A 12809-nucleotide genomic window follows, 5' to 3' on the forward strand; every position below is an offset into this window, starting at 1 on the left:
TTTCCAGAAATTCCTCAAATAATTCCTTCAGGAATTCCTCCAAAATTACCTTCAGGAATTCCTCCAGAAATTCCTTCTAGGAAAAATCCTCTAAGAATGTCTGCCAGAATTCCCCCAATATTTCCTCCAGGGATTCCTCTAGGAATTGTTCCACGGATTCCTCCAGAAAATCCTAAAGGAATTCTCAAGAATGTCTTCCATGAATTCCTCTTGGAATTCCTTGATAAATTTCTCCAGGAGTTCCTCCAGAAAATTATCCTGGAAATTCTCAAGGAATTTCTTCAGGAATGCCTCCAGGGATTCGTCCATGAATTACTTCAAAAAATTCTTCTATAATTCCTCCACAAATTCCTCCAGAAATTCTTTCAGAAATTTCTCGAGAAAGAACGTTTGGAATTCCTCCAGGGATTTCTCCAAAATATCCTCTAGGAATTTCTGTCAGAATTTTTCCAGAAAATCCTAAAGAATGTCATCCGGAACTCTTCCAGAAATTCCGCGATGGATTCCTCCAGGGAATGCTCCACGGATTCCTCCAGTAATTTCTCCAGGATTTTTTCCACGAATTTCTTCAGGAATTCCTCCAGGGATTCATTAATGAATTTCTTCAGAAATGCTTCCAGGTATTCCTTTAGAAATTCCTCGAGGAGTACCTTCAGACATTTCTTAGAAATTCCTCCAATATGCCACCAGGAATTTCTTCCAGGAATTCCTCCATGGATTCCTCTAGAAAATCCTAGAGGAATTTAACCTGAAACTCTTCCAGGAATACTTCCAGGGAATCCTCCAAGAACTTCTTTATAATTTTTCCAGAAAATTTTTCAGGAATTTCTCCACAGATTCATCACTGATTTTTTTCAGAAATTCCACAAAAACTTCTTCCAGAAATTCCTCCAGGAATTCCTTCATAAATTCCTCGAGGAGTTGCATCAGACATTTCTCTAGGAAGCCTCATATATATCTACAGAAATTCCTCAAATAAATCCTCCAGGAATTCCACCAGTAAATACTCCAAAAATTTCCCCCAGAGAAAACTCCTGACATTTTTCTAGGAAAAATTCTCTATGAATGCCTGCCAGAATTCCCCCAATATTTCCTCCACGGATGCCTCCATAACATCCTAAAGGATTTCTCTCGGAATTCTTCCAGAAATGCCTCCAAGGATTCTTCCATGGATTCCTCCAGGGATCCATCCATGAATTTCTTCAGAAATTCTTAAAAAAAAAGAACTCCTGAAATTCCTCCAGCAATTCCTCCAGGGATTCCTCCAGAAAATCCTCTAGGAATTTAAGCCAGAATTCCCCAAGAATGTCTCCAGAAAACCCCTCCAGGATTTTTTTCAGGATTTTTTCCAGGATTTTTTGCAGCCATTTCTCCAAGAATTCATCCAGGGATTCATGCATAAATTTCTTTAGAAATTCCTCAAAAAAAAAATCCTACAGGTATTCCTTCAGAAATTGCTCGAGTAGTTCCTTCAGACATTAATCCAGAAATTCTTTCGAGTGCCTCCAGGGATTTCTCCCCGAAATTCATCTATGGACTCCACCAGAAAATCCTAAAGTAATTTCACCCGAAACTCTTCCAGGAATTCCTCCAGCAGTTCCTCGAACAATTCCACGAGAAATTCAAATAGGGAATCCTCCACGAAACCCCTAAGAGTTTCTCCAGGATATTTTCCTGAAATTTCTTCAGGAATTCCTCCAGGGATTCAATAATGAATGTCTTCAGAAATTCCTCGAGAAGTTCCTTCAGACATTTCTCCATTATTTTTCCAGGAAGCCTCATACATTTCCCCAGAAATTCCTCAAATAATTCCTCTGTTGAATATTCCAATAATTCCTCCAGATTACTTCTGATATTTCATCTAGGAAAAAATCTTTTAGGAATGATTGGAAGAATACCTACAATATCACCTCTAGGGATTCCTCCAAGAATTGATCCATGGATTCCTCCAGATAATCCTAAATGATTTTTTCACGAAACTCTTCCAGGAATTCCTCCTAGAATTCCTCGAGAAAATTCCCCTTGGATTCCTCCAGGAAATTCTCAAGGCATTTCTTCAGGAATTCCTTCGAGGATTTATTCATGAATTTCTTCAGAAATTCTTAAAAAAATCTAGTAATTCAAATTTCTTAAGGAAGAGCGCCAGAAATACTTCCAGGAACTCCTCCAGGGATTCCTCTTAAAATCCTCTAGGAATTTTTGCCAGAATCCATCTAGAGAACCCTGAAGGAATTTCTCCGCGAACTCTTCCTAGAGTTCCTCCAGGAATTCCTCGAGGAATTCCTACAGGAAATCCTAATTGCATTCCTCCAAGAATTTCTCCACAAATTTTTTCTAGGAGTTTCTCAAGGAATTTCTGCAGGGATTCGTTAAAAAAATCTTCAGAAATTCTTTTAAAAAAATCCTGCAGGAATTCCTCCAGAAATTCTTCGAGGAGTTCCTTTTGAATTTCTCCATGAAGCCTCATATATTTCTCCAGAATTTCCCCAAATAATTCCTCCAGGAAATCCTCCAGTGAATACTCTAGAAATTTTTTTAGAATTACCCCCAAGAATTCTTCCAGAGATTCCTTCTGAAATTTCTTCTAGAAAAAATCCTCTAGAAATGTCTGCAGAAGTTCTTCAATATTTCCTTCAGGGATTCTTCGAGGAATTCCTTCACGGATTTCTCCTGAAAATCCTAAAGGAATTTCACCCGGAACACTTCCAGGAATTCCTCCTGGAATTTCTCGAGAAAATCTTCCATGGATTGCTCCAGGAAATTCTACAGGAAATTCTCAAAGACTTCTTCAGGGATTCATTCATTCAACGATTTATTCATGAGTTTCTTTAAAAAATCATCCACAAAAACCTTCTGGAATTTCTCCAGAAAATCCTCTAGGAATTTTTGTCAGAATTCCTCCAGAGAATCTTAAAGGAATGTCTCCCGGAACCCTTCCAAGAATTCCTTCAGGGGTACCTCCATGGATTCCTCCAGGAATTTCTCCAGGAATTTTTCCAGGAATTACTTCAAAACTTCCTCCCTCCATGGATTTCACCAGAAATTTCTCAACGAATTCATTCAGGAAATCCTCCAGGAAATTTTCCACGGAATCCTCCACAAAATCTTAAATCAATTTCTCCCAGAACTTTTCTACGAATTCCTTCAGGGATACTTTCATGTAATCCTCATGAAATACCTCCAGGGATTGCTGCAGGAATTAATCCAGGAATTCCAACAGAAAATTCTCTAAAAATTTCTGTCAGAATCCTCCAATATTGTCTCCAGGGATTCTTGCAGAAATGCCTCGACGTATTCCTTCAGAAAATCCTAAAGGAATTGTTCCTGGATATTTTCGCTTGGAATTCCTCCAGGGCTTTCCCCATGGATCCGTCCAGGAATTTCTTCGGAAATTCATCCATGAGTTTCTTTCGAAATTGCTAAAAAAAAATCCTTTACAACTTTTTCGAGGTGTTCCTCAAGACATTCCTCCAGAAAGCCTTAAATATTTGCCCAGAAATTCCCTAAAGAATTCATCCAGGAATTTCTCTAATTATTCCTCTAAGATTTCATTAATGAATTCCTCCAGAAAGTTCTTCAGGAATTTATCCAGAAATACCTCCCGGAACACAAGCATGGATTCCTCCAGGAATTTCTCCAGAGATTCCTCAAGAAAATCATCCTGGAATTCCTCCAGGAATGTTTAGCAAAAAATACCTCAAAGAATTCTTTCGGGAATTCCTCCAGGAATTCCTCCATTAATTCCTTCAAAAATTCCTTCAGTAATCCCATCTTGAATACCACCATAAATTTCTACAGAAATTCCTTTTTTTCTGGAATTTCTCCAGGAATCTCTCCAGAAATTTCTCCTGGGACAACTATAAAAATTTCTCTAGTTATTGCTCCAGAAAATCCTCTGAAAAATTCTTCATGGATTTCTCCAAAAATTCCTCTAGGTATTCCTTCAAGAATTCATCCACGAATTTCTCGAGAAAAAATTTCTCCCGGAACACTTCCAGAAATTTCTCTAGGAATTCTTCGAAGAATTTCTCCAGGGATCCCTTTATAGATCTTGCCATAAATTTCTCCAGGATTTTCTTCAGGAATTCCTCCAGGGATTCATCAATGAATTTCTTCAGATATTCCTCAAAAATCCCTCTAGGAATTCTTTCAGAATTTGCTCGAGTAGTTCCTTTAACCATTCATCCAGAAAGCCGCAAATATTTTTCCAGAAATGTTTCAAAGACTTCCTTCAGAAAATACTCCAGAAGTTCTTCCAGGAATTCCTGCATTTTTTTCAGGAATTTCTCCAGAAAAACCTTTGGGGATTATTCCAGAAATTTCTCTAGGAATTTTCCAGGCATTCATCCTGGAATTCCTTTACGGATTTCTTCAGATTCCTATCTAGGATTACAGCAGAGGTTTCTCCAGGAATTTTCCTAGAGAATGGATTTCCAAAGATTCCTCTATGAATGTCTCCAGGGATTCCTCCATATATTTCTCCTGAAAATCCTCCAGAAATTTTACCAATGATTCTTTCAAGAATGCCTCCAGAAATTTTTCCACGGATTCTTCCAAAGATTCCTTCGGGAATGCCTACACAGATTCCTCTAGAAATTTTTCCACAAATTCCTCCATAGATTTCTCCAGTAATTTCTGCAAGGATTCATCAATGCATTCCCCGAGTAATTCTTCTAGAAATTCATTCAGGAATTTTTCCTAAAAGTCATTTGGGAATTCCTCCAGTAATTCATCCAGGAATTATTTCATGGATCCCTCCACGGATTCCTTCTGTTATCCCCCCAGAATTCATCCTGTAATTCCTTCACGGATTTCTTCAGGAATGCCTCCAGGGATTTTTCCAGGAATTTCCCATAGCTTCCTTCAGCAATTCTTCTAGAAACTCCTCCAAATGTCCCTCCAGAAATTTCCTCATGAAATTTTTCCAGAAGTTTCTCCAAAGAGTTCTTACAAGGAAACCTCCAGGCATTCTTTCAAGGATTCCTTCAGGTATGCCTTCAGGGATTCCTCCAGAAATTCTTCTAGGAATTTCTCCAGGGTTTCTTCCAGGAATGCCTCTTGAGTTTACTCCAGGAAATCCTCCAGGGGTTCGTCAATGAACCCTTGCTGGAAATCTTCACGAAATTTGCCCAGGAGTTTGTCGAAATATTTCTCCAGAAATTCCTACATGAATTCTTTCGTGAATTCCTCTGCGGATTCCTCAAGGAATTTCTCTACGGATTCCTCCAAAAATTCCTCTACGGATTCCTCCAGGAAATTCTTCAAGGATTCCTGTAGAAATGCCTCCAGGGATGCCTCCTGAAATTCCTCCAGGGAATTCTTTCAATATTTTTTCAGTAATTCCTTTAGTAGTTCCTCCTGGAAATTCTACAGGAATTTCTCTAGACTGCTCTTCCAGTTTTTGAGAGATTCCTTCAAGATTTCTTTCAAGCACTTCTTTAGTAATGCCTTCGGGGATTCCTAAAGACAGTCCTTCATAGATTTCTCCTCAAAATTTTCCGGGGACTTCTCTTGAAATGTCTCCACGGATTCCTCCAGATATTTCTCGAGCTGGTAAAGTGATTCTCAAAATGATCCACGGAATGCTATTTTGATGCGCGAATTACAAAATGGTATATAAAATTCAATTGTGGATGATACAATGAACACCAAGATGGTGCATAGAATTTTGAAAAGGTGTGTGATGTGAGTATGGTACATTATATACCTTAATGATCAAGGGAACGTCAAGATAGTGCATGCGTAGCAAGCAATTGCAATTTAATTTATAGAATGCTAAAATGAAGCATGAGATTTGGAGATGGTGTAAACATAAAAATGTTAATGCAGCATAAAAACCAAATTGCGTTCGGCAATAAAGGTGCACGATGTCACCGTGGTGCATAGGATCTTTAGATAACACTGACATCATTGGTATGGTGCATGGAATGCTGATATGGAGCAAGTCATTCAAAGATGGTACATGATGCCTTAGAGTTGGCATCGTACATGAAATGCTATTTCGATGTTCGAAACTTAATACAATAATAATGGTGCAATAGACGCCTAAGATAATTATTGAACGCAACGATTACGCTTTAAATGCTTTAGTAATGCATGAAATTAAACGATGGTGCATGATTTCGCAATTAGACACATACTTGATTTAAAGATGGTGCTTGAGATGGTGCCTAGATGATGGTGAATGATGATGATGTGAACATCATGGTGGTGCATGGAATGTATGATGTCAGTATGGTGCATTAGCTTCACCATGATTCTGTTCCAGGTACGTGGAATGCGTATTCGAAATGCCAAAATGGTACATCAAGTTCAAATGTAAGTCACATCATAATGGTGCATAAGATGCCTACATGATATAGTGATTGCCAAAATGGTGCATGGAAAGCTTTGAAAAAGGCGCATGATGCTAGTGTGCTGCATAAGTTGGCACCGTTATTCAAAGATTATCAACATGTTGCATGGTTAGGTGCACGAATTGCAAAAATGGTGCATATAATACAAAATAAAAGTATTTTATGTGATGCTCACAACATAATGGTGCCTCAGATGCCTAGATGATAAACGCTGAAATTGGGCTTGGAAAGCTTTGACGGTGCATGAAATTTAATTTTGATGGTGCATATCAGTATGTTGGATTAGATTCCTAGTTGATTAAAAGATAGTGCATGAGACCAGCATAATGCGCGGATACCTAGATAATTCTGTGGCAATTCTGTGGACACTTTGAAGAAGGTACATGATGAAAGTGTGTTGTATTAGTTGTCACCGTTATTCAGCGACACTCGACATTTGGTATGGCTAGGTGCATGAATTGCAAAAATGGTGCTTGGAATTCAATATGATGCCGAAGTCACCATGGTTCACGTACAAGGGTTACAGACTTGGAATACAAAATGCCAAAATGGTGCATGACAAAATGGAGCTTATGAGATTCAAATGTGAATTTAATGCTTAGATGACACGTGAGATGGTGCTTAGATATTTATAAATGTGAACATCATGGTGGTGCATGGAATGCAAAGGAGCTACATGATGTCCCTATTGTAAACCAATTTATAGCTGGTGCTATCGGGAGACGATACGCACACATTTAATTCCATTTATACTCTACTCAAAACTGTATGAATTCGGAGAATATAATTTAGTCTACTTTTAGCAAGCAAACGAGCGAGTTCGCTTTGATCCGTCGATCCGAAATACCCTTATGTCCGTTGGGGTCTGTGATTCTGGGGTAGCGTCGGGAAGTTGGTCGCGAGGTCCTTGGGTCAACGTGGAAGGTTGACCAAGTTCTGCGGTTCGGACGTAGTTTACAAGCTGTAGACAGGATTCACAGCCGCGCGTGGTGAAAATCGGGTCGTGATCGCGGTGAAAGTAGTAGACCTCGGTGGACAATAGTGTCACACAATAGAACTACGTGGACAATTGAAGCACATGGTTGCCGGTCAAATTTGAGGCATCGCATGTCCAGTTCTGAAGAATACAATAGTGGGGGCGACCAAGAAGTCGGTGGTGAAGACGTGTTGGTCCCCGATCGTGAACAGTTCGTTACGTTGCGGAACAAGCCCAAAATGTCGCAAGGTGAAGAGCGTGATGCGGCAGCACTAAGGGCCGAGTTAGACGCAAAGATGGCCGAAATTGAACGCTTACAACAACGGTTAACCATCGCCACGAGGAGCTCGGGAAATAATGCAGATCATGTAGCGGTTCGACGTCCGGATTTCCGGGAGTTGCGAGAGCTAGTCAGCAAGTTCAACCCTAAAGAAGCTACATGTCTGTCTGCGCAAGAGTGGATTCAAGAGATCGAGTCTACAGCCACGCATTATAATTGGGATGACGCGACCAAGTTACACTGCGCTCGTCTGAATCTAGAAGGTTCCTCTAAGTTGTGGTGGACTGGAGTACAGGATCAAATCAATACATGGGCACTGTTTTCGCAGAAGTTGGTGCGTGCGTATCCGTCATCACGTGATCCCATCTACTACCACACTCAGATGACCAAGCGTCGAAAGCTGAGAGATGAAACGATTGACGAATACGTTTACTCTCAGGTAGCCCTCGGAAAACGCGCCGGCCTAGATGAAGCGGTTATAGTGAAATACGCGATCGCTGGGTTGGGAGAGTTCATCTCTAAGTGCAGAGTACAGCTGGGTGGAAAAATAGAGACGGTAGAAGAGTTGATCTCGCAGTTAAAATGGATGGAGGGTATGATCGCTACAACTTCGGAACCAACTACTACACCAGTAATCGCAAAGAAGAGAGACAAGGTGATGAACTGCTATCGTTGTAATCAGCCGGGACATAAAGCTGTAGCCTGTCCGAGCGTTGGTGAAAGGTGTTGCTACAACTGTGGTGTTAGTGGCCATATGGCGAAAAACTGCCCTTCCCCGAAACCTCGACCTGGTCCATCAAAAATGCAAGTGGTAGATGAAGAAAACAATTTTGTGAAAGTGGTTGAAATAGGAGGAATCAAGCTGAACGCACTTATCGATTCGGGATGTAAAGTGTCTACCATCCAAAGTCGGTTTGCGGATCAAGTCGGCAATAGTGAAGTGACGAACACGGTTTTGGTCGGCTTCGGTGGCAAAAAAGTGAACGTGGATAAGGTAGTGAAATCATGTGTGAAGCTCGATGATATAGCAGTACCGGTGAAGCTCAATGTAGTACCGAACTGGGTACAGAGCACTGCTATAATTCTCGGACGGGATATGCTCAACCAAGAGGGCATAGTAATGGTGAACCGGAACGGAAAAGTAGAGTTACGACGTGAGAGTGATCGCAGTACCGATGCTGTGGTAGCAAATCAGATGGTGGTAGAAGTGCAGCCTCGGAAGTATGAGTCGATGTTCACGATCGACAGTAGTAATCAGTATTCGCAAATCGAAGCTGATGATTTGAATGTGGAAGGAGCGAAAGAAGAGATTTTGGAATTAGTGAATCGGTTCCGGCCTTGTTTTGCGAAGAACATGAAGGAGTTGGGGGTCGCGAAAGGAGCCGAAATGAAGATCGTGTTGAGTGATAGTGAGCCAGTGTATGTGAAGCCTCATCGAATGGAGTACGCGAGAGAAGCTGCACTGGGTGAATTAGTGGAAGAGTTAATCGAAGCTGGTATTGTGGAGGAGTCCAATTCGCCGTATAACAGCCGAGTGGTGATGGTGCCAAAGAAGGATGGTTCGTTCCGTATGGCGGTGGATTATCGTTTGTTGAACACTAAGACAGTGAAAGACCGCTATCCCATGCCGGACATCGAGTGGTGTTTGAATAAACTCAGTGGAGCAGAAGTGTTTATTACAGTGGACCTCTATTCGGGGTACTATCAGATTCCAGTTGCGGAAGATAGCCAAGAGTGTACCGCGTTTTCGACTCGCGACGGGCACTACCACTTTCTTCGAATGCCTTTCGGATTGGCCAATGGCTGTTCCGTGTTCCAGCGGGCTATGAACCAGTTAACGTCAAAGCTTCGAAAAGAAGGAATTGTAGCCTATATAGATGATTTGGTTATGGGGGGGGGGGAAACCGTGAAAGAAGTGTTAGAGAAGTTCGCAAAACTTCTAGAAGTGCTCCAGGAAAGCGGATTTACTATCAACCTGAAAAAATCACATTTCTTCAAGACGACTGTTGAGTTTTTGGGATTCGAGGTGTCCAAGAACGGAATCCGGCCAGGCGCGGTGAAGACTCGTGCCGTTCAAGAGTTCCCGGTGCCGGAGAGTGTGCTACAGATACAGCAATTTCTGGGACTGGTAGGATTTTTCCGGAGATTCATCCCACAGTTCAGCATTGTAGCTGCGCCTCTGTTCTCTCTGCTGAAAAAAAGAGGCAAAATTTGAGTGGAAGTGTGAGCAGTTGAAAGCATTTGAAGAGCTGAAGAAGTTGTTAAGTGAGAGACCGTTATTAGTGTTGTTTGACCCGAATGGCGAGATAGAACTCCACACAGATGCGTCGCAAGATGGGCTAGCAGGAATTTTGTTGATGCGAACGGAAGAGGGCTGGCGTCCAATCAGCTATTACAGTAAAAGAACTTCGGAAGCGGAACGGAAGTATCATAGTTATGAGTTGGAGGTGCTCGCTGTGGTTGCGAGCGTAGAACGATTCCGTCATTATTTAATTGGGAAGTTTTTCGTGTTACGAACGGACTGTAGTGCAGTGAAAGACACTTACGCGAAACGGGACATGAACGCTCGTATCAGCCGGTGGTTTCTGAAGCTCACCGAATATGACTTTCGTTTGGAGCACCGGCCAGGTAGCTCTATGCGGCACGTCGATGCGTTAAGCCGAAACCCTGTCGAAGAAGGGAATAGTGTGGACCCTGTTTTGTGTGATATGCTATCAATCGAGGTGAGCAACACAGACTTTCTTGTGGCTCTACAACGACAAGATCCCCGCTTGTGTGATATTATCAATGTGTTGGGGAGAGATCCCCTGAGTGATGAGGAGAGACAGATCAAGCAGAATTATCGGTTGGAGAAGCACAGATTAATGAGAATAGTGGACGGAGAAAAGTGTTTCGTGGTGCCTACTCGAGTTTGATGGCGAATGGTTCACACCTACCATGATGAGATGGGACATTTCGGTGAAGAGAAAGTGTTGGAACGATTGCGGCAGAAATTTTGGTTCCCGAAGATGCGCAAGTATGTCCACGCCTACATACAAGCCTGTCCTCAGTGTGCGTTCCACAAAAGTAAAGGAGGAAGACCAGAGGGGTATCTACACAGCGTGCCGAAAGAACCAGTCCCCTTCAGTGCAGTACACATGGACCACATGGGCCCGTTTGTACGATCTTCGCGAGGAAATTCCTATGTAGTGCTTCTAACCTGTGGGTTTTCCAAATTTGTGATCATCCGAGCAGTACGTTCAACCAAAACTGGACCAGTGTTGAATTTTTTGGAAGAGGTGACTGCTACCTTTGGTACGCCGAGTCGCATTGTTACGGATCGAGGAACGGCCTTCACGGCCAAAGTATTCGAAGAATATTGTCGGGTAAACGCCATTACCCACATTAAGACAGCCGTTGGATCACCGAGAGCGAACGGTCAAGTAGAGAGAGCCAACCGGACCGTGCTTAACTCTATTCGTTGTATGGTGGGAGAAACTCATACACATTGGGACGAGCAGTTACCGAAGATACAGTGGTCAATCAACAATATGCCGAATTCGACTACTAATTTATCGCCTAGTGCATTGGTGCTGTCTTACATACCACGTGATGTCCATCAGAATACAATCGTACTTGCGCTGCACGACGAGGTGAATAATGTGGTGGAGAACTCTCAGGAGTTGAGACAGCAAGCGATGGAAGCAATCGGGAGAAGGCAACGTCTTCAGAAACAGTATTTCGACGAACGGCGTAGGAAATCAAAGGTCTATGAGGTAGGTGACATGGTGTTAGTGGAGCGAGACCTCACCGCGATGGGTCATAGTCGTAAATTGGAGGCGAGATACAAGGGCCCTTACGTGGTGATGAAGGTGTTGGGCAACGACCGATACGAACTCGAGGATCTACCAGGCGTGCGCACTTCAGATCGGCCGAGAACTACAGTGTATGCGGCAGATCGAATCAAGCGGTGGTGCCAACTGCTTGATGTTGACGATGGCGGAGAGACGGGGGATGACGAGCAATAGATGAAAGAAGAGTAACAGTGTTTGATTTTGTAAAGAAAATTTGAATTTGTATTTGTATTGAATTAAACCTAATTTGAAATCAGGTAGATCTGGGTGTCCGATTGTAAACCAATTTATAGCTGGTGCTATCGGGAGACGATACGCACACATTTAATTCCATTTATACTCTACTCAAAACTGTATGAATTCGGAGAATATAATTTAGTCTACTTTTAGCAAGCAAACGAGCGAGTTCGCTTTGATCCGTCGATCCGAAATACCCTTATGTCCGTTGGGGTCTGTGATTCTGGGGTAGCGTCGGGAAGTTGGTCGCGAGGTCCTTGGGTCAACGTGGAAGGTTGACCAAGTTCTGCGGTTCGGACGTAGTTTACACTATGGTGCATTAGTTTTACCATGATTCTGTTATACTCAACATATTCCATATGTAGGTGCACGATTTGCAAAAAAAATGGTGCAGGAAACTCAATGTGGCACAGAAATCAACATGGTCCAGGTACAAGGAAAGCTATTTTGTATGCGAAACACCAAAGTAGTGCATGGGATGCAAATGTGAATCACATAATAATGGTGCATAAGATGCCTAGATGAAATAGTGAATGCCAAAATGGTGCATGGAAAGCTTTGAAGAAGGTGCATGATGCTAGGTCATGCATTAGTTGTCGCCGTTTTTTGAACTTGTTGATGTTTAGGTGCACGAATTGCAAAAATGGTGCATGGTTAGGTGCATGAATCGCAAAAATGGTGCATAGAATACAAAAAAAAAATGTATTTTATGTAATGCTCGCGCCATTATGGTGCTTCAGATGTCTAGATGATATGATAAACGCTGAAATGGTGCTTGAAAAGCTGTGATGGTGCATGAAATCCCATGACGGTGCATATCAGTATGAGGTATTAGATACCTAGTTTATAAAAACACATTTCATGAGATTATCATAATGCGTGGATACCTAGATCATTCTGTGGATATCATGATAGTGCATTAAAAGCTTTGAAGAAGGTGCATGATGTTAGTTTGCTGTATTAGTCGTCACTGTTATTCAGTGATACTCGTTATTTTGTATGGCTAGCCCAAGTAACAATTATACTTTTGTGGCAATCCTGAAGTGATTTCTAAGATAGAATAATAAAACTTAGCAATAAAGCTCTTTGTTCTGCAAATCTGAGATAAAATAGGTATAAAACATCCA

The 12809-nt window shown here is 41.8% G+C and overlaps 2 protein-coding genes across 3 annotated transcripts in view; one reads left to right on the plus strand and one right to left on the minus strand.

The window, feature by feature from the left end:
- Positions 1 to 12809, plus strand: part of LOC109427498 (carbonic anhydrase-related protein 10) — a 213329-nt gene that overhangs the window by 140641 nt on the left and 59879 nt on the right. The gene's annotated exons all lie outside the window — the stretch shown is intronic.
- The window catches only part of LOC115257643 (uncharacterized), a 39213-nt gene that overhangs the window by 9829 nt on the left and 16575 nt on the right, over positions 1 to 12809 (minus strand). The window lies entirely within an intron of this gene.

The sequence above is a fragment of the Aedes albopictus genome, chromosome 1 (assembly GCF_035046485.1).
Source record: "Aedes albopictus strain Foshan chromosome 1, AalbF5, whole genome shotgun sequence".
Classification (NCBI taxonomy): domain Eukaryota; kingdom Metazoa; phylum Arthropoda; class Insecta; order Diptera; family Culicidae; genus Aedes; species Aedes albopictus.